General features: G+C 43.3%; 1 protein-coding gene across 1 annotated transcript in view; it reads left to right on the top strand.

The window, feature by feature from the left end:
* The first annotated feature begins 324 nt into the window (after positions 1-324).
* The window catches only part of LOC124788976 (putative lysozyme-like protein), a 161,117-nt gene continuing 138,526 nt past the window's right edge, over positions 325-22,915 (top strand). Inside the window, exon 1 of the mRNA XM_047256265.1 lies at positions 325-439. The gene's annotated coding sequence lies outside the window, so the exon portion shown is untranslated. The remainder of the gene's footprint in view (positions 440-22,915) is intronic.

Genomic DNA, 22,915 nt, shown 5'->3' with positions numbered 1-22,915 from the left:
AACAAAAACAATTCCACTAGCTGATTTGCCATTTCGTGTACTATAGGACAAATGTTCTTGTGGCTCTGGGATTGCCCAGAGCGCAGGTCGTGTCCCGGCGGGTGCAGGTCGGAACGAAAGAAACAAAAACAGGCAGAAAAGCGCGAAGCGCCGACTCACGAAGGCTGGCCCGCAAGAAGGGCAGCGACGGTGGTGCATGTGGGACCCCGCGGGCCGCAGCCGCAGCTCGCGTCTGGGCGCACAGCCCCCCCCCCCCCCCCCCCCCATCCCGCCGCGACTGCTTTCGCGGCCCCCTCCGCCGCGGCCGAGCCGCCATGTTAAAAGCCTTGTAGGGCGGTGGCGCGCACTTCACTTGTTTCACACGATCCTCAGTGCTCGGCACACGGGCACCACTCGCTCTGCTCACCGCCTCAGCGCTCCGCTCCTCGCACGACCACAAGTAAGTGCCGCTGAGCCGTGCTGCCCCTCCGGTGCCGCTAAACAGGTGACTGCCGCCTGCACTCACGGACCGCCGTCTACGTGTGTCGGACTCGAGCGAGCGTGTGGAAAATTGCATCGAGGATTGACGTTTCGTATTGGACTTCCCTGCGAGTACGGTGGTGTTCAGTGGAAACCGAAGGAAGGTTAAGGCGTAAAGTCCCCATTGACCGCGATTCATTAGAGAACTAGCTCTTGGCCACTTCTAAGGGTGTCGTACCGGTATTTTCCGCAAGTGATATGTGGAGAACCAACGTAAAATCTAAATTATATCAGTTGTAATCAGCCACATTTATTCTAATTTCCACGAAATTTTTCGGAGAAGTTATACTCTCGTCATCCCTCTCTGAAAATGCAAGTGATGTTCATACGACAGGAAAAGCAGCCTGTGCCCACTGAACGGCAGAGTCACAGGTTATGCAAACGTCTTACATACAAGACATCCATACCTTATTTACCCTTTAACTAACAATGTTGCCCTCAAGCAATAGTGATTTGCAATAGACACTGTACGAGCGCTAAAAGCTCTGACGTATGGCAGTATTGCCCTCAGTCATCCACTGGCTATACGCATTTATTAAAGCACACCTTTGTGGTGTTTTGTCACCAGATGGCAGATATGAAGCGGAAAACACGATAACTGTTTCCTGCTGGAAATCACGTGTTTTCTTTTTTTCTTTTTTATTGATTTGTTTGATCGCGAATGAGAGGAGACTTCCATGCAGGCTTCGCCCGTTCACTTTTACAATATACAGAAACGTTTAAATTAATTTACATAAAAATGGAGTACTGTAAGAACTTAACAGCATACGAGTAACACCAGTATGTATTGAAATATGTACGAATGCATTTATAAAAATAGTTTATTACATATGACAGAACCTCGATTTTTCTGAAATAAACTTTTTTTCAAACTTTTAAAGCTGTCCCACATCAAGGATTAATTGACATGCATCGAGTTGATGACGGAGCAATAATTTCTTCGAAATGCCTCGTGGAAAACAGTACAAATGAGGATGGATGCAGTTATTTCCTTCTCCCAGTCGATATTGATAACATTTGTTTTTGCAAAAGAAGTGCGCCAGGTACACATTTTTATTTATTTATGTTTCATCTTTTGAGGCAAGATTCGGGGTCGCAGTGCCATTCTAAAGCGCTGTCATATATACTGCGACCCCAAAACAAACCGCGAAATAATGAAATGTAAACGATTAAAATTAAAAGAAAGCGTAGCTGCGGAGCTTCTGTTTCCAAAAAAGAAAAAAAAAACTTTATCAATTACGGATATGCAAATGGAATTCTCCTTCGAAAATAATGGAGAATATCCTGAAATATTCATAAGTCACGGTCAAGCCTAACTTAAAATGTTTGCATTTAAAATAAAAATCAATCAGTATGACAGGGCGCGGATTATGAACGCCGATCCGCTTCGTCTTAGGCCCTGCGTTCCCCTGCTCTAGTCAGGGAAGCCATCGCGCTACAGAATTCACATTGCGTAACTCGCTCGTTATTGGACTCTGTCAGGTATCTTGTTCCTCTGCATTGAGGATCTTCTGTGAATACAATGCTTTTTGCGATGAGTGAAACCGATGGACCGAGCAACTGATTCCGCAACAGTGTTGCGATGAGGTACGCTAGGACGCCCCAATTCTTCTTTTCTTGTCAACGTCTCACGTCTCGTCGTAAGAGGTGAGCGTTACCTTAATAGGTCAAGGATGGGCAAAGGGATCTGGTATGACGTTAATGAAGGGACCATAATCGCATTCACCTGATTTAGGTAAGATCTACAAAGCCTGTAGTCACGAATACTACACAGCGATTCGGATATATCTGTTTGTGGATGTGGGTGCCGAGACCATTTGATTTGACACGTTGATTTACAGAATATGTTCTTCTGATGTTACTTCTGCAGTAAATTTTACTAGTGTTCGTACTAAAAACGAACAGCCCAATTCTTGGGAGTCAGCAGGCATTCCTTTTAAAAAAATATATGCGAGGTCCTAAACTAACCTCTTAAGCATTCTAGCGTACTTCTTTATACGTTTTACTGATGTACCAAAGAAAACGAAGAGTCTGGTTGCTAACTCCTTGTTAAAAAGAGTCAAGACCATTCTCTCACAACTTTTCTTCCATGGGCAGTGTTTACTGTTTCCATTTATTTACTATCGATTTCGAAGCAATGATGGCTTCATCGCCTGGCACTGTGATCTGTGAGATATAGATCCTGTAAATGTACCCCAGCATCCTTCACTGTGGCAATTATAAGATTGCCCAAGTGTATGCGAAAGGTAGGACATAAAAATTAATGTCTGATAATGAAGTTTATTGGCCAAAACTGATAAAATTAAACAACATATTCAAAAACCCTGATTACTACAGCCTGCTGAAAAGAATGTTTTATTTAGGCATGGGTGTATGAAGGAAACACTAACACACTGTGATTTTACTGCACATATAATCATGGGTTCCTTTACAATTACAATATGGAATCGTTATTACGACTTTATTATACTGTATTTGAACCAATTACGAGCCTTTTTTTTTATACGATGACATTTTTCTTCTGCCACTCTAGATTTTCCTTTATTTCTCTTCTGAAGGACGCATTTCGAAAAACAGCTGCAATTATCAAGCGTGTACTTTTTTGTGAAGTATGACAGTTTCAAGCGTCAAATCATAGCAAGCGAAAAAAAACCTGATAATCGTAATAATCTGCCAAAACGCACCGTGCAGAAAATAAAGAAAACTCGTGAGTTGTAACAGCAACAGCTGTTGTATAACAAAGAAAACCATTATTATGATTACAGATTTGCAGAATTTTCAAAACGGTTCAAATGGATCTGAGCACTATGGGACTTAACTTCTGTGGTCATCAGTCCCCTAGAACTTAGAACTACTTAACTAACCTAAGTACATCACACACATCCATGGCCGACGCAGGATTCGAACCTGCGACCGTAGAGGTTGCGTGGCTCAAGACTGTAGCGCCTAGAACCGCTCGGCCACCCCGGTCGGCTGTAGAATTTTCGTTGACAGGAAGTTATATAGTAGTTTTACAATATCAACTGGATTATAATTTTGCAGTAGCAGCTGGATTATAATCTTGAGGGAATGTAGGGTTCAGCATAAGACCAGAGAGGTCAGCTGATCGCATTATTCATGTATGCGCTGCTCCGGCGGCCTCAGACGGACACCACTCGTCCGGCGCAGCGCGGGTCAGCACACCTGAGCAGCATTTCTGAGACTAGCCCTCTATACTTTGCGCAACGCGCCGATATTGGGCAAGCGTTTTGGGCGAACACCAAGGCTGCGTGCTGCGCGGCGTGACACAGATTCTGCGCCTGCGCAGAGCCGAGTTGGCCGGCTCCAGCTTTCCGGTGATTCGCCCCTCCCCTCCCCCTCACACCCCCTCCCTACACGGCGGCTTCCACCGCGGCCAGTCACCCGCCGTGGCGCGCTTTCCTGCTGTTTGCTTTTTATTTACCTTTCACTTTCTCCTCCCGCTGCCGCTCCCCGCTTCTTGCTGCTCCTCTCCCTACTACTGGCCCATTTCTGGCGCGAGGGAAAACAGCCTAACCAGCAAGCTGGACTGCTAGCGAAATGCCGTTAATTACTGCCCTCTGCCGGCATGTAGCACCTCCGCGCCGGATGCGCACCGCCAATTTACGGGAAATGTCTACTTGCGTGCCTCAGGCGCCAAGTTTAATCGCAACAAGTTTAATCTCAGCCATCTCGAGTTATTAAGACGAGGCGGAAAAATAAAAAGGCATTAAATTTCAGTTGTCCTTGCCCAGTGGCTGTCCTCGACTTCAAGGATGGCTAAGTAGGCCTAATTTTGGGCTGTTCTTCTCCATACTCTACTCCGCCCGAGGGTAAATCTTCATTTACAACCGTCCGTATAAGCGCGCTCATGGTGTACTCTCACGCTGTTGTGGTGGTCTTCAGTCCGAAGACTGACTCGCCGCAGCTCTCCATACTACTCTATCCTGTTCAAGCCTCTCCATCTCTTTATGACTACTACAACCTACATCCACTTTAATTTGCTTACTACTGTCGAACCTTTACCTCTCTCTGCAGCTTTTACTCCCCCACTCTAACCACCATGAACAAACTCACGATTCGTTTATACCGCACGATGTGTCCTTATCTATCCCCTCTTTTAATCACGTTATGCCACGCATTTCTGTTCACCCCGACTCCATTCAGCACTTCGTCATTAGTTACCTCACTACCCATCTAATCTTTCTTGTAGCATCACATTCGAAAACCTGCTCTCTTCTTGCCCAAACTATTTACCGTCCATGTTTCACTTCTGTACAAGGCTACACTTCAGACGGCTTCAGAAAAGACATCCTAATGCTTAAATTTATATTTGATGTACGAAAGTTTCCCACTTTTAGCAATGCTTTTCTCGCTATTGCCAGTTTTCATTTGCTATCCTCTCCATTCTCCTCTCTATTTCAGGCATCGTCCGTAATTTTGCTGCCCAAATTGTAAAACTCATTTATAACTTTTAGGGTCTACTTTCCTGATCTAATTCCTCTGGCATCACCTGATTTAATTCGCTCCCATATATTTTTAAATTCCACTTCTGTTTGGATACTTGTGTTTCGAACGCTTCGCATCCCATAAATGAGATTATTTTCCGCTAAGTGTACCGTTAAATTTTTCTCTGTTCTGTTGCAATACTCTGGATTTGTTTTCCTTTCTGCTTTTTTCTTCTTCAATTGGCTCGTCGTAACCTGCTGTTAACCTTCCTTCAGCAACACAATCCTACGGTTATGCAACTGAACAACATGAAATTAACTCGTATTACTTCCACGTATTATTTTTCAAACAAACAACATGCTGCCCCTAGCTCCTACCCATGGGTTTTATGCAACCCACAACGCCTTCAAATAGCCGCGTGGTCTAGGGCGTCTTGTCACGGTTCGCGCGGCTCCTCCCGTCCTCTCTCAGGCATGGGTGTGTGTGTGTGTGTGTGTTGTCCTTAGCGTAAGTTAGTTTAAGTAGTGCATAAGCCTAGGGACCGATGACCTCAGCAGTTTGGTCCCGTAGTCCTTACCATAAATTTCCAAATTTTGCCTTTAAATATCAAGTGCAAGATTTTACATACTGTCTCGTTCGCTATGAGCAAACTATTACTCCTACAGAAAAAATGAACAAGACCTTTCTTGTAGGAAATTTAACGAATTTAAATTTTGTACTGGGATATGTTTTCACTAGAGGACTTAGTTCTCGAATATTCAAGAAAAACATACAAAGGTGACCTTCAAAACGCGTTTTTCTTGAATAACTGGAAAGCTGTGGTCTCCAGCGACATTTGAAGGTGTTGGTCGTTGCATAAAACCTACAGTTAGCGAGAGCTGAATCATCCCGTATAGTGGTTCATATTGTATTTCCACACAGACTACAACAGTGTACCGAATCTGAATCGAACACGTGATGAAAATTTTGGTTCCAGAATTACACAGTCAGGAATATTCATTTTAGTAGACACTTCAATGTCAAACAAGGATATTTTCTCAGAATTATTTAACTTATGATGCAGGCATCACTAAGTTCGTATGAGACTGAGAAACAGTGACCCAAATATTTCGACCCTGCTCCTAAGCCGATCGATTCCACATTTGCATTATCGGATGTTTATACGTATCGGCGAAGGAGGGGCAAGTGCGTAAACACTGGAGTCGTGTTTGGGTTGGAATCCCGTGTTTCGAACTAACCCGTGGCCATTCTATCTATCATACGAGAGTGACTCGGTATATGTCCTCATTGTCAGGACAAAGACCGCAGTGGGGCGGCAGATGTATGTTATTAATGGAGAACAATCACTTATCGCTTCTTTCTCCTTTGCCAATATTTGATTATTGAGAAAAATACCAAGTTGTGCAGGAGTCTGCAGACCTCAGTCAAGTGTTGGGGCCCATGTACTTAATGGACAAGGAAATGATGGTAAATGCATGCTACCACAAGGGCAGTGTATTCCAACGAAATTTCGAGTGAGTACACTTGTTCTATCCCGGGTAAGTTCAACAGATACAAGCCAAAGAAGTTATTCACAGAAAAACACACACACACACACATTCACCTTGCGTTTGTGGGAACCCGACGGGTGATCCGTGAGGGTGAAGGCAGTATTCACTGAAACTTAAATTCTCCACGGTAGATACAAATGCGGTGCTCGCTGGCGGCCACTGGAGCCTTTGCCTTTCACTCGACAGCCTGGCCGGCAATTTTATAGCAGCCGCTCATCTGCCACGCTTTCCTCCGGCAGGACGGTCTGCGCCATACCGTCATTTTTAAATACACGCGACTGGAAGCCGGGTGTGCAGCACGGACACGTCAGTTACCGAATATGTCCCGTTATTTTCGCATTTGGACATTTAACGGGGCACTCATCGCTTGCACTTCGTTAACCCCACACACCGCAGCTGCGTAATGAAATTTAAGTTCTACATCTACAAACAGAGTGTTTAAAAAAGTATCACATTCCTACAAGGGGTAGTACAGATGAAAACTTAAAAAAAAGTTCCTGTAATGATACGTCTAGAAACCAACATCTACATTTTATTTACAGATGAGGCAAGATTCCCAAAAGATGGTATAGTAGACTACTACAATACGCACTTGTGAGCATACGCAAATCCTCGAGCAAATCATGGAGCTTCAGTATCAATGTTTGATCAGGAACTGTCGGTGATAGATTGACGGGGGTCATATACTTTGACAAACAGATGAACAGGTGCTTTGTATCACTCATTTCTGCGATGAATTACCAAAGCTATTGGAGAACGTTACCCCTGTAGGGAGACAATGTGGTTTACACGCGACAGTACACCACACATTTTCTTACAGATCGTGCGACAGTACCTCACCGTAATGTTTAATGGGCAGCGGATTGGTCGATTAATGCCAGCAACGTGCTCTATACTAGGCCACCCCGCCTAACTGAGCGTTTTTCATTGGCCGGAAGACGTCAGTGGCGTATTGCCTCCAATAGGTGCGTGAAAGTCAGTTTCTGGTCCTTTACTGTAGTGGTTTCCCCCCACATTTTTAAATCGCACACCCTCGTGAAAGCCACCTGCAGTTGTGATTGAAACATTGGTTCATCAATTTCCAGCATGACGCGATGTATAACGCAAAATAATGTTGTGGAAATTGACTCTGAACACGAAAACCTAGTAAAGTATACGCACCTACTAGTACGCGCAGTGTTTCCGTGAGAGATTTTTTTTGCAAATACTTCTTTGCGCCGGAGGCGGTGCGGCATCACCACCTGAAATTAGTGAGTCATGAACTAACCGTACATTCCGTCCCTAGGAGCGATGGCGATACTTAAAAATGTTCTCATAACAGCATTACAATCAAGATTATCCAGTAGTTTCTCTTAGTTAAAAAACAATTGCAACTGTAAATATTTTGGCACATTGTTCCCGTTAGATATACTTTACACATACACTCCTGGAAATGGAAAAAAGAACACATTGACACCGGTGTGTCAGACCCACCATACTTGCTACGGACACTGCGAGAGGGCTGTACAAGCAATGATCACACGCACGGCACAGTGGAACACCAGGAACCGCGGTGTTGGCCGTCGAATGGCGCTAGCTGCGCAGCATTTGTGCACCGCCGCCGTCAGTGTCAGCCAGTTTGCCGTGGCATACGGAGCTCCATCGCAGTCTGTAACACTGGTAGCATGCCGCGACAGCGTGGACGTGAACCGCATGTGCAGTTGACGGACTCTGAGCGAGGGTGTATAGTGGGCATGTGGGAGGCCGGGTGGACGTACCGCCGAATTGCTCAACACGTGGGGCGTGAGGTCTCCACAGTACATCGATGTTGTCGCTAGTGGTCGGCGGAAGGTGCACGTGCCCGTCGACCTGGGACCGGACCGCAGCGACGCACGGATGCACGCCAAGACCGTAGGATCCTACGCAGTGCCGTAGGGGACCGCACCGCCACTTCCCAGCAAATTAGGGACACTGTTGCTCCCGGGGTATCGGCGAGGACCATTCGCAACCGTCTCCATGAAGCTGGGCTACGGTCCCGCACACCGTTAGGCCGTCTTCCGATCACGCCCCAACATCGTGCAGCCCGCCTCCAGTGGTGTCGCGACAGGCGTGAATGGAGGGACGAATGGAGACGTCTCGTCTTCAGCGATGAGAGTCGCTTCTGCCTTGGTGCCAATGATGGTCGTATGCGTGTTTGGCGCCGTGCAGGTGAGCGCCACAATCAGGACTGCATACGACCGAGGCACACAGGGCCAACACCCAGCATCATGGTGTGGGGAGCGATCTCCTACACTGGCCGTACACCACTGGTGATCGTCGAGGGGACACTGAATAGTGCACGGTACATCCAAACCGTCATCGAACCCATCGTTCTACCATTCCTAGACTGGCAAGGGAACTTGCTGTTCCAACAGGACAATGCACATCCGCATGTATCCCGTGCCACCCAACGTGCTCTAGAAGGTGTAAGTCAACTACCCTGGCCAGCAAGATCTCCGGATCTGTCCCCCATTGAGCATGTTTGGGACTGGATGAAGCGTCGTCTCACGCGGTCTGCACGTCCAGCACGAACGCTAGTCCAACTGAGGCGCCAGGTGGAAATGGCATGGCAAGCCGTTCCACAGGACTACATCCAGCATCTCTACGATCGTCTCCATGGGAGAATAGCAGCCTGCATTGCTGCGAAAGGTGGATATACACTGTACTAGTGCCGACATTGTGCATGCTCTGTTGCCTGTGTCTATGTGCCTGTGGTTCTGTCAGTGTGATCATGTGATGTATCTGACCCCAGGAATGTGTCAATAAAGTTTCCCCTTCCTGGGACAATGAATTCACGGTGTTCTTATTTCAATTTCCAGGAGTGTATATAACATTTCAATTTTTGGTTTCCAAACGATGGACGACGTCCCAGAAATAAATTAATGTTGTTCCAATCTCTTGGTTCTGATTAAGGTTTTCGGAAGGTTTTCCTTAGTTGTAAGGCGAAGTCCAGAACTGGTAAGCCCCTCCCTTTTATTTCCAATCGGGATCCCCCAACTGCCCCACTATCAGCTTGTCTGATAACTCACTGAATATGACCGCGACTCCTGGGCCGGGTGTCGCACATCCCGCTCCAATCCTTGGAGTTGAGAATGAATGGAGTTTTTAAAAAGTCGCATTAGAGAGCCACTTTCTCTTTTTTAGAAGCTAGTTAACCAACACCGCTACGTGGCCAATACAAGTGTCGACTGGAGTATGTCAATAAAGTGCCAATTATGCTTAGGACACCTGCTAACAGAAGCTGAGATAACTAAGTGAACTTTCATAAAAGTTTACAGTTGATCACGACCGGATCCCACCAGGTGACGTAAAAACTACACGCCAACTAACAACACAAGGTTTCAACCACACACTGCTGTATGCGTGCCACAAACATGTTGCCCATGATTCACATTAATGATGGCAGTGATGAACTGCAGTATTTCTTTAGATTTCTGGGACAACAGGGCTAAGTGACATGAGATATTCAGGGAATAGATTAACGCTTAACTGCAACAAAACGCCATGCACACATTTCATGACATGAAACTCTTGTAATAACGATGTTTCATTGTCACAAGTTGATCAAACGACTGAAGTAGGTGATAAGCGCTTTTCAAGATCTTGTGAAGAAATGAATGCTGCTTTACTACAGGAATAATTTCCACTGTCTAACACTGAAATACGAAAGCATGTTTACATCGATTACTTTCGCTCTATTAGCCCCTTTGGTATCGTATTTTGGGGCAACTCTTCACATTCATGGACAACATTGTTATTCCAGAAAAGGGCCGTCAGGCGGATCTGCGGTGTCTTCGTGAACTTTGTGTAAGCCGTTGTGCACGTGTCGCGGAATTCTTTGTCATCCTTATGCATACACTCCATGATGGAGTTTGTAGTTGTCAATATTGACTCACTCAGACGAAACTGGAGCTTTCCGTGAATACTAAACTGTAAAACAATACAACACTACCTAAAGCACTCTACGGAAAGGTTTGCGCTATTCAGCGGGTTTTACAGGCATCCAGCAGGACTAAAAAATGTGTAAAAAATTCCAAGGCTTCAAATCAAAGTTGGAAAGTTTCAGTGTAACACACTCCCTGTATTTTGTACTGATGTTCCTCGTAGTAGGTGGGAATTTTTCTCTCCAATGTGTTATTGATTCCTATACTTTCTCATTCTTTTTGTTTATAAATTTTCCAATCAGCATTCCATGCACTCCATACTGACTCCTTCCATAATCAGTAAACTCTGGGTCGAATGGTTCCACGGAATCTGGTAAATATATCAACAAAACAGAACAATTACAAGTGCGTCTCTCAACGTAAGTCACAAGGACACTAAGACCTCCTCAAGTAGAATCTAATGTCTTCAGACAGAAAGTACTTTTTTGAGGAGAATAAAAACGACTGTGAGATGTTTTAATACAAACTGGACCTTCGAATCGATCGTATTTTGGAATCTCAATGGTCACGTTAAGAAACGAAGAGAAAATACTCGTCTCTCATGTTTGCGACGACGTGTAGGGATGTCTGCGCATCACGTGGCACTGCTTCTGTTAGGCAGAGCAGCGTTCTTGCGGCTACCTAAGAAGCAAATGACGCAATAGGTATCCGTTGTATAACCGGCCACGAAAAACCGGTTGCCGACGAAAGAAAATGTTGCGAGAGCTGCTGCACCAGAATATCTTACGAGCTGTTATCCCCTATTTCAAGTTCTACATCTCTCCAACAGAGGCAGATTTTCACCGTCAGTTTTCTTTAATTTATTTTCGCCGATTTCTATAACGTGGCTCTATTTTACAGTTTTTTATTGCAGCTCGAAAGAACCTTCAAATCTGTTGTTTCCATAAGTACCTCTTTCCTGACGCTCTGCTACAATCTTTCGATAGTAAACTGCTGATATTACAGTCTAGCTCAAATTTTAATTTATTATAACAGATATCCGGTTTCGGTTTTATAGTCGTCATCATTTCCTATGGAAAATGGAAACAAAGCTATTTTAGAATTTGTGAAACATTAGTATGCACACCGAACAGAAGTAAGCTACCTTAAAAACGTAGAGGCGTTGAGGATGCGTAGTTTTAAAATGAACTAATTCACAAGAGATCTGATACTCAAGTAATGGGAAAAAATTTCAAAGCTTTGAGCTGGTGGCGGTGCTTTCCTTTTCTGTTATTTCTAGTGCTATAACATTTACGCACCTGGCAAAGAAATGGGTTGTGGCCTCAACATTTTGCTTTGATTGCAGGCCCATCTTAGGTCTCACACACGTTTGTTCATGTGTTTTCTCTCTGCATTCTGCAACAGATTTTGAATTACATGGCACACTCGACGTATAACAAATTATAATTACGCTGTAATCGGGGAATTCGACATCAGACTGCCTTTTCACTGTGGCTCCCTTGTGCAAAAGTGTATGCTTACAGCAAAGAAAAAACTCAAGGATTAACGTATACTGCTCAAAATAAAAGCTGAAATTCTTATCGATGGAAACCATCCCTCCGACGTTGGTAATGTCTCACCAAAACATACGAACTCTTTTTAAGAATTCAAAGACATTGCTGATGTACGTGTTAATAAGAACAACTTGGCACGAAGATATAATACTTTCGAAAAATTTCTCACCATTAATCTTGATAACATTTCCAGCCAAAATCACAAATTATTTGAAATGTTATGCACATAACATGTACAAAACTCGATCTTCATGTAATATGACACATTAATTGCGATATAGGATACGCTTCCCTAAATACTGTCTGTGCGTACAGGAGTGCAAGGCCTTGGAATCCATTACCCGTTAAGTGAAAACGGCAGGTCGAAAAAGACTTGCTAAACAGGTCAAAACCGCATACCATCGAACATTAAACGAATTTGTTCCAATTTAGACAATTACGGTTTTTCTATCATAGATATACTTCAGCTGTTTAAACTAGGTGACCAACAGCCATTAACTGTGCTGATTATTTTTCTGAAACCTGGTAGAAAAGCAGACATACAAATATAACTACTAAAAATGCTTCATGTAAGAGGGAAAAAACATCGCCTTGACCAGGTTATGATTTATTGATCACAATCTAGAGAAACATTCATTTTAAAAAGATGTAAATTGTTAATGTTATGAAATTATCACTAAATTAAACGTATAACAAATATGAGACTTCTTAGAAAATTAATATATCTTCAGCGTTAGATACTCAGAAACATCAACCGAGAGACAGAAATGTTCCATGCCCAGCAGATCTGGCAGTGGTCGAAAGGAAACCCTGCTTCCGTGTTGTATCGTCCAGGAAATTGATTCTCAATGCAAGATGCTGACAGTTTTATAACAAAAAAATTAGTTACTTCGTGATAAATTTTTACTGAAGACCAATATCCCGTTAGCTCTGTCAACGACCCAATGTTCTTAGTGCGTCTAGTGAAAGAGCACATCGGACTTTTGCAAGAGGTACATAAAAACTGACAAGAATTGTATACAGAAGAATGGAAAAGGAAACTGAGGTTCTGTCACATGGTGATTAGTTTGGCTTTACGAAAAGTAACGCTTAGTAATGGAAGCAAGAGTTAAGAAAATCGTGAGCCGTTCATGGGATTTGTCTTCGTAGAAAAAGCATTCGACAACGAAAAATGGTCCATGATGCTCAAAGTTATCAGAAAAATAAGTAAGCTATAGGGAAAGACCGGTTATATACAATATGTGCAAGAACTAAGAAGAAACAAGAAGATTGGAAGATCAAAAACGAAGTACTCGGCTAAAATGAGATGTAAGACGGGAACGCAGAGCGTCACTCCCATTTTTGAATCTATACATCGAAGCAGCAAAGATGGAAATAAAAGAAAGGTATTAAAATTCAGAGTGAAAGGGTGTCTTGGTACGATTCGCTGCTAATATTACTATCCTCAGTGAAAGTGAAGAAAAATTACAGAAACTGTTGAAAGGAATGAACAGCCTAATAAGTACAAAATCTGGATTGGAGAAAAACGGGAAAAGACAAAAGTAGTGAGAAATAGCAAAAATCATAAACGTAACATAAAATTGGTGACCACAAATTAGATGAAGTTAATGAATTCTGCTGCCTTGGAAGCAAAGTAACACATGACAGACGAAACAGGGGGAACATAAAAAGCAGAATAAGGCAAAGAGAGCATTCCTCGCGAAAAGAAGTCTATTATTTTTAAATACCGGCCTTTATTTGAGGGAAAAACTCCGAGAATGTACGTTTGGAGAACGGCATTGTATTGTAGTGTATCATGGACTGTGGGTAAACAGGAATAGAAGAGACTCCAAGCGTTTGGGATGTGGTGCTAAAAAACGATGTTTAACATTAGCTGGACTCATCAGAAATGCGCTCGCTCTCAGCTGTAACAGAGAGGAAAGAAACTTATGGAAAGCACTGGAAAGAAGAAGGGACAGGATGATAGGACACATATTACGACCTCAGGGAATGGACCCGTGATACTTGGGGGAGATGTAGAGGATAAAAACTGTAGATGAAGACAGAGATTGGAATATATGCGTCAAATATTGGAAGACGTTGGGTTCAAGTGTTACTCTGACATGTATAGATTGTCACAGCAGAGAAAATCGCACATTTCGCATCAAACCAGTCAGAAAACTGACGAAAAGTTCGATCCTAATCGTACCACAAGTTTGAATGCACGTTTTCGTAAAAGAGACACTCTCATTATTCCGGATCTTTCTATTGAAAATAAAAACTTTTTAGTCAGACGCTTAAGTTTCTGTCCCCATTCATTTAGAAGAACATTCATTTGAAATCAAATAGACGTTTTTGAAATAGTCTATATTCAGATGTGCTTCATCGAGTTCATTTAGCATTCACACAAAAAACGACGTCTTCTCAAACTTCGGACCGCGAGGCGACCATGGGCGACCTTGCGACGGCCACCGGTGGCGCCACGATGTGGCGGCGCGCCGAATCACTGTCGGTGTCGGCACACGGTCATTGGGTCAGCGGGGGATTTCACTTTCTACCTTTCGCCAGCAGTTAGCGCCTGCGTGTCTGGCGGCACGCTACCCGCGGCACACATTGGTCCAAACAGCTGAGACCGTTACATTTAACTTTCCAAATGAGGATACGCGCTAAACAATCTGCTGATAAAAGAACTAAAGCTGAACTTTTTGTCCTCATACCTTATCATATTTGAGGTTGCTTCTATGCACACAGATGTTAATTTGTACAATTGTAGTGACGGTATCAATTTTCATCGTCTATGTTAGGTCTATACAAGGGCGTTGTACTTGAGGACAATATTATGGAAATGGAAGAGGATGTAGATGAAGACGAAATGGGAGATATGACACTGCGTGAAAAGTTTGATAGAGCACTGGAAGACCTGAGTCGAAACAAGGCCCCGGGAATAGACAACAATCCATTAGAACTATTGACGGCCTTGGGAGAGCCAGTCCTGACAAAACTCTTCCATCTGGTGAGCAAGATGTACGAGACAGGCGAAATACCCTCAGACTTCAAGAAGAATATAATAATTCCAATCCTAAAGAAAGCAGGTGTCAACAGATGTGAAAATTACCGAACTATCAGTTTAATAAGTCACATCTGCAAAATACTAACACGAAGTCTTTACAGACGAATGAGAAAACTGGTAGAAGCCGACCTCGGGGAAGATCAGTTTGGCTTCCGTAGAAATGTTGGAACACGTGAGGCAATACTGACCTTACGACTTATCTTAGACGAAAGACTAAGGAAAGGCAAACCTACGTTTCTAGCATTTGTAGACTTAGAGAAATCTTTTGACAGTGTTGACTGGAATACTCTCTTTCAAATTCTAAAGGTGGCAGGGGTAAAATACAGGGAGCGAAAGGCTATTTATAATTTGTACAGAAACCAGATGGCAGTTATAAGAGTCGAGAGGCATGAAAGGGAAGCAGTGGTTGGGAAGGGAGTGAGAGAGGGTTGTAGCCTCTCCCCGATGTTATTCAATCTGTATATTGAGCAAGCACTAAAGGAAACAAAAGAAAAATTCGGAGTAGGTATTAAAATCCTTGGAGAAGAAATAAAAACTCTGAGGTTCACCGATGACATTTTAATTCTGTCAGAGACAGCAAAGGACTTGGAAGAGCAGTTGAACGGAATTGACAGTGTCTTGAAAGGAGGATATAAGACGAACATCAACAAAAGCAAAACGAGGATAATGGAATGTAGTCGAATTAAGTCGGGTGATGCTGAGGGAGTTAGATTGGGAAATGAGACATTTAAAGTAGTAAAGAAGTTTTGCTATTTGGGGAGCAAAATAACTGGTGATGGTCGAAGTAGAGAGAATATAAAATGTAGACTGGTAATGGCAAGGAAAGCGTTTCTGAAGAAGAGAAATTTGTTAACATCGAGTATAGATTTGAGTGTCAGGAAGTCGTTTCTGAAAGTATTTGTATGGAGTGTAGCCATGTATGGAAGTGAAACATGGACGATAAATAGTTTGGACACGAAGAGAATAGAAGCTTTCGAAATGTGGTGCTACAGAAGAATGTTGAAGATTAGGTGGGTAGATCACGTAACTAATGAGGAGGTACTGAATAGAATTGGGGAGAAGAGAAGTTTGTGGCACGACTTGACTATAAGAAGGGATCGGTTGGTAGGACATGTTCTGAGGCATCAAGGGATCACAAATTTAGCATTGGAGGGCAGCGTGGAGGGTAAAAATCGTAGAGGGAGACCAAGAGCTGAATACACTAAGCAGATTCAGAAGGATGTAGGTTGCAGTAGGTACTGGGAGATGAAGGAGCTTGCACAGGATAGAGTGGCATGGAGAGCTGCATCAAACCAGTGTCAGGACTGAAGACCACAACATGTTCAATTGTTAGCACGGTGTCCGAGATTATATTAGCTAAATTTCGTATTTGTAATAATTCATTAGCACCTTGTTGGAAGACTCAATGCGGATAGTAATATTATAAGCTTTTTTCTTACTTTAATTTCGGCCCTCTTACATTAGATACCATTACATCTCATAGCACTAAATTACGACAAGCCTATAGTTTTCTTATATTCCACGCGTCTTCAAGATTCGCGATACTTACTTATTTTGAAAGACTCAGATACTTGTTTCCTTCAGATTCGTTGCACTATTTTCTAGTTCTTCTTTTCTGTACTTTTTGTTTTATGTTCGGTTATTATAACCGCAGTTTACCTCATTGGTGATTCTAAAATATATTCTATATTAGGTGTATTTTGATTCGAGAAAAGAAAATGTTGGTAAAACTATGAGTAAATTTCCTAATGAGTGATCAATATTAATGTCGCACGTATGTTTTTATTTTGACTACCGGCGTTCGTAGTATGTCTTCAAATGACATTGCAAAGGAATCATGGCGTGAAATCTAACTAATGTACTTAGTATCTGAAAGAGCAGTTATTAACATATCTCGAGCGGCTATACTCAAAATATCAAATGAATTACGAGTTTTGAGACTCAGAGAGACATTTTACTAACGACATTTATGGTTACAGTGTGATATTTATGTAGAGTGTTATCGATGATCATACCTATGTAGTCACCCACGCGCATAATAAAGGTGTAACTGCCCTCATTGACACGGTACATACAGAATTGCCGTCTGCTGGAACACACTAAAACCGCGACAGTAGTACATGATTCGGAAAAAAATCTTCCTTTTGGGCTTAGCACTTCAAAACTTTGAGTAAATCCTGATTTCACTTACTTGTCCTTAACTGTGGTGAAAGTCCATGCATACATGCGTGAAGGAAACTAACGGATCGCTGGTTATGTTGATGGGCGAAACGAAGAAACTAGCTGGGTTTTTCCCCGTTTAGGGGCGGGGGGGGGGGGGGGGGGGGGGGTGGAGACGGTTGGAAGTTGCTAATTAAACTTGTTCGCCGGGATAGCCACGGAGAACATAACATTACGGTGGGAAACTACCAAGCTGGAAAGGTACGATTTCGTAATTGGAATGAAAAACAGCGACCTAAACGGATGTTCTTCACTCACAGACCAACTGTTATGTTGGCATTTCCCGGTAGCCTTAATTGTTCCAGCGGCGCTTGTGCTGGCTTTTTTCAAATCTCAGAACTTGTAAATAACTTACGTGCAGTACAGTGTCCAACGAAGAACTACGGCTCAAATTTTTTCCGTTGCGCTAGTGAAATCATGAAACAAACTCTCAGAAAACGCCAGACGTTAATCAACTAGCAATTTCAGTTAGTTTAATTTTTTCGTTTTTTCGGTTCTTACTGAGTTAACTGACTTGGGAGTTTCGTAAGAGGGAAGACTCAATTCCAGTACGACTCACTCACGTTCGCCGACGTCACTGTTAACCTATGACTAGTGCTAAAAACATCTACCCACATTGTACTCTAAATGCTCAAATCACTGTTGAGTATATTAGTCGACAGAACGTTAAATGCCAACTCTACTGCACAGCCAACGAACTTCTCAGGTTGGCTTGTACTACCCCAGACGAGTCTCTTCGTCAGTTGCCTATCAGTCTTTGGTTACTTTCAGTGATTTTACAGACTTAACAGACAATATGCAGCTTCTAACATGAATATAATAAACCGTGAATAAGACAAACTAAGAAACAGGTGACAGGAAATATTTACTAACAACGTTCCAGAGTCGCTCTCATTTTCTATCTTTTGAAATGAAGTCCTTTTATTATGTTGAGAAAGCAATGATTTACAACTCTTAAATACTTTTCAAAAATGCAGAGTTGTTCATATGTACCACAAGACGAATGTACGAAACCACAACACCGACAGAAAATAAACACATGTCAGTGGATATAGCACCAGATCATGTTGTTTTTTACGTGTTCTGGGCTACAGCTCCTCTCCAAGTCTCGATTCGTAATACGCACCTTGGTGGAGTTGCAGAGGACACGTCAAAGGGGTAGACGCGTCGGAACATAGTGTGTAAGGGAGGTATACGTGCTTTTCGAGCCCTTGAATTCGCTAAATGTGAGTCTATTGTGACAGTTCACCGACAATTTCGTACCAAATATTAGGTATAAACTCCAACAGACAAAACAATCCGTTGGTCACACAACACTGCTGCATATGTGATGCGAAGAAAACAGACCGACCGGGACTGTCACATGTGAAGAAGTGTCTGCAGGAATCGCCCTTCAGGAGTCCGACTAAATCGAAGACACGTGCGAGCAGAGAACTCCAGATGCCGCCGTCAACTGTCTGGCGAACTCCACACAAGCATCTGCGTGTAACACCACACCAGTAGCCCTGGAAGTCACTTCGCGGCAAAGGTCAGAACGAAGCTCATTGTCCCGAGTAGTCAGCGTAGGTAACTAGCGGCTACTGGAGGAAGACAGTTTTCCACAGAAGTTGGTTTTTACTAACGACTTGTACGTTTTGTACTATCGCGAAATAGGGGAGATAGTGTCACAGACATGATACGTGAACTGGAGTGGCAATCATTAAGACAAAGGCGTTTTCCGTTGCGACGGGATCTTCTCATGAAATTTCGATCACCAGTTTTCTCCTCCAATTGCGAAAACATTCTGTTGGCACCCACCTACATAGGGAGAAATGATCATCACGACAAAATAAGAGAAATCAGGGCTCTCACAGAAAATCTTAAGTGCTCGTTTTTCCCGCGTGCCGTTCGAGAGTGGAACGGTGGAGAGACAGCATGAAGGTGGTTCATTGAACCCTCTGCCAGGTACTTTATTGTGAATAGCAGAGTAATCACGTAGATGTAGCTGTAGAAGCCATATTTCGTGTGAGTGGAAAGGTGATTCGTCATAACCCGCGAGTCTGGCACACAGATCAAGAACACGAGATTGTGGAACACATTGGTGATTCATCTAAAATTAACGTGTTTTATGCCATGTCCTCTTCAAAAGATTATGGATAATTTTTATTTTTCGAGAAAACTGTGACCGGTTTTGTGTGTCTGGACGTGCTGCACCTATGGCGTATGCCACAATTACGCAAGACATCGGACACTTCATACTGCAACAAGACGGTGCTCCACCACACTTTCTTTCAGACGTTTCTGATTATCTCAATGCCAAATTGCCTCAGCGCTGGCTGGACCCGCTTTCCATCATAACTTTCTCTTATTCAGGACCGCCACAGTCACTGTCTTTACTTCATGTGATTGCTTATCACGGGCTTATGTCAAAGATCGTGTGTTCCTCCTTCTACTGCCACTTGCCATTTGGAAGTTGCAAGGAAGTGTAATTAACGCGGTCGCTGATGTCGTCTATGACATGCTAAGACTTGTGTCCTGTGAATTTATTCTGTCATATTGACGGTCGCAGCATCGCATATGGTGCCCAAATTAAGTACCTGTACCTGTAATGCGAGAAAAAAACTTGGAGAGATGATCTGTCCACTGATGTGTGTTTATTTTCTGTAGTTCTCGTAATTTTCACGCAGTCGTTCACTGAAATCTCAGAGATACTTATGAATAATCTGGGATTTTACTTCCAATGGGTTCCACAGCTAGAACAAAAATTTTTGAATTAGAATTGCCTTATCTGCCAATGTGGCACATCGTTGGCTTTCAAAAATCATAATTTCTCATTTCTTTATAGAAACACTAACAATTTTTGTCAAACAACAGACCATTCTCAGGCATCTTCCTCAGGTATCACCCCCAAGAAATTCTAAATAGACGGAGCGATTTGAAATATAAGCATTGCATATAAAATTTTATCGGAATTATCCTTCCAAACAAGAGAAGAGTAGAGAAACAAAATTTACAAACACATCAGACATCATGTTACCACGAAATTAAAAATAACCACTGGAAAGCAAGCATTTGTGTAAACAGCATTGGGAAATCGTTACAAGCCTCGCACACCACAATACTATATGACATAAACAATTCCGTACCGAGCGAGGTGGCGCAGTGGTTAGCACACTGGACTCGCATTCGGGAGGACGACGGTTCAATCCCGTCTCCAGCCATCCTGATTTAGGTTTTCCGTGATTTCCCTAAATCGTTTCAGGCAAATGCCGGGATGGTTCCTTTGAAAGGGCACGGCCGATTTCCTTCCCCATCCTTCACTAACCCGAGCTTGCGCTCCGTCTCTAATGACCTCGTTGTCGACGGGACGTTAAAACAACACTAACCTAACCTAACCATAAACAATTCCATAAAAAACGATGGCATTAAATTACATATAATCGTAGAACCAAATAAACACGAATCATGCAAGCAATATAGTGTAGCTGATAAGAACAAAGATATGACCAAGAGAACACCAAAGAAGCAAACTGCTTGTAATCATAAAATCACTGACTCAACTGTCAATATTGCTGTCATGAACACCATCATGAAATAAACTTTCATAATTCAACAATTCCATAAATAGCTATTCTAACAAAAATTTAACATCTACTGTGGCTCCCAAAGCATCAAATAATCCAGTTTATGAAATAGTGTGACAGCAACTAAGATATCGATGTCACATGGATATCAAGACCACATGATGTAAGTAGCAACCCATAATTCTGTAACAGGTTAAATTATCTACTTAAAATTTTGAAATATTGTACCAAATTAAAAACAGTATAATCTAACACAGCAGCGTCTTTTGTCTCACGACATAATACAATGTCATTATATAACATATATGACGCAGCGGGGCAAAATAAGTACAAATAAAAATAGCTATCGACAGACGGAAAATAAGCCTGTGTATTTTTGTTTATATAAGGATAGCGGACGATGACAAATATGTCCACTTCTGATAAACCTTCGAATTAATGACAGCATAACCTTCTTAACTACACCCAAATCAGACTTTTGCTACGCGTAAAATTGATCGACGTGGGACTGTAAGCTGCCTTATATAGCGATGAATAATCGTTGATAGAACCAGAATGACATTTTCGCTATGCAACGAAATGTGCGTGCTGATATGAAACATCCTGGCAGAGTAGAACTGTGTGCGGGACTGAGACTCGAAATCGGGATATTGCTTTTCGTGGACAAGTGCTCTACCAACTGAGCTTCCCAAGCATGGCTCACGACCCGTCCTCACCAGTACATCTTTTCCTATCTTCCAAATTTCAAGGAAGATCTCGTGCGAAACGTGCGGGAATAGCCCCCCTGGAAGAAGGGATATCGTGGAGACATGGCTTAGCCACAGCCTGGAGCACGTTTCCAGAATGAGATTTTCGCTCTAAACCGGAGTACGCGCTGAAACGAAACTTCCTGGCAGTTTAAAACTGCTTGCCGAACGGCGACTCGAACTCGGGATCTTTGACTTTCTCGCGCAAGTGCCCATTGATAGTTTGTTGGCTGCACTGGAGAGACAATTCCGAATCCTGAAGAAACTCGTATCGCGAAGCACTCTCGCTCCTCACCGCGTGAATCCTGTACGCGGCGTAGCTGCCGAACGCCGTGGTGACGTTGTCAGAGGAAAGCCGCGCCGTCGGCAGTCGCGTCACGCAGTCCACTAAGCGACGCGCCGCTTGGGTAAGCCTCAGTCGCCGCCACCGCTCCCTCGCCGCCTCGTGGGCCCTGCTGCATCCCGACAGGTGACAGAGGACGCGAGGCTCCGTCACACGCACACACAGGTAGGCCGCGCTACCCGTACAACATGTGCCAGGTGGCCGTACTTAGACCACGGCTATTCTCATGGCCTCTTACTTTGTAATCGACGCTACTGTCCAGTTTAGTCTGTCTAGCCATTTTTAAGTGATCGCACTGGATGAACATCTACATCTACACCTTTCGTCGCAAGCTGTGGCTGTGGGTACTTGTAGTAGCTGTAACTGACCCCCCCCCCCCCCCTTCCCTCCTTTCTCTGTTCCATTCGCGAATGGCGCATGGGAAGGATGATTGTCGACAAGGATCTGCATTAGCTCTAATTTCTCGAATTTTCTCGTCGTGATCACTTCACGAGATGTATGTGAGAGGTAGTATGTTGTCCGGCTCTTCCCGGAAAGGGTTCTCCCAAAATTTCAATAGTAAACCTCTCCGTGCTGCGCAACGCCTTTCTTGTAACGTCTGCCACTAGAGTTTGTTGAGCATCTCTGAACGATACCGTGAAGAAACGCGCCGCTCTTCGTTGGATCTTCTCTATCTCTTCTACCAGTCCTGCCTGGTAAGGATACCACGTTGAACAACACTCAAGAATCGGTTCAAAAATGTTCAAATGTGTGTGAAATCTTATGGGACTTAACTGCTAAGGTCATCAGTCCCTAAGTTTACACACTACTTAACCTAAATTATCCCAAGGACAAACACACACACACCTATGCCCGAAGGAGGACTTGAACCTCCGCCGGGACCAGCCGCACAGTCCATTACTAAGAATCGGTTAAACAAGTGCCTTTAAACCATTTCGTTCGTGGATTACATTTCCTTAAGATTCTTCCTATGAATCTCAGCCATTCGTTTTTCCTACCACTTGTTTCATGTGGTCATCACATG

The sequence above is a fragment of the Schistocerca piceifrons genome, chromosome 3 (assembly GCF_021461385.2).
Source record: "Schistocerca piceifrons isolate TAMUIC-IGC-003096 chromosome 3, iqSchPice1.1, whole genome shotgun sequence".
NCBI classification, from domain to species: Eukaryota; Metazoa; Arthropoda; class Insecta; order Orthoptera; family Acrididae; genus Schistocerca; species Schistocerca piceifrons.
The sequence above is the reverse complement of the archived record's forward strand: the minus strand, read 5'-3'. Positions and strand labels throughout refer to the sequence as shown.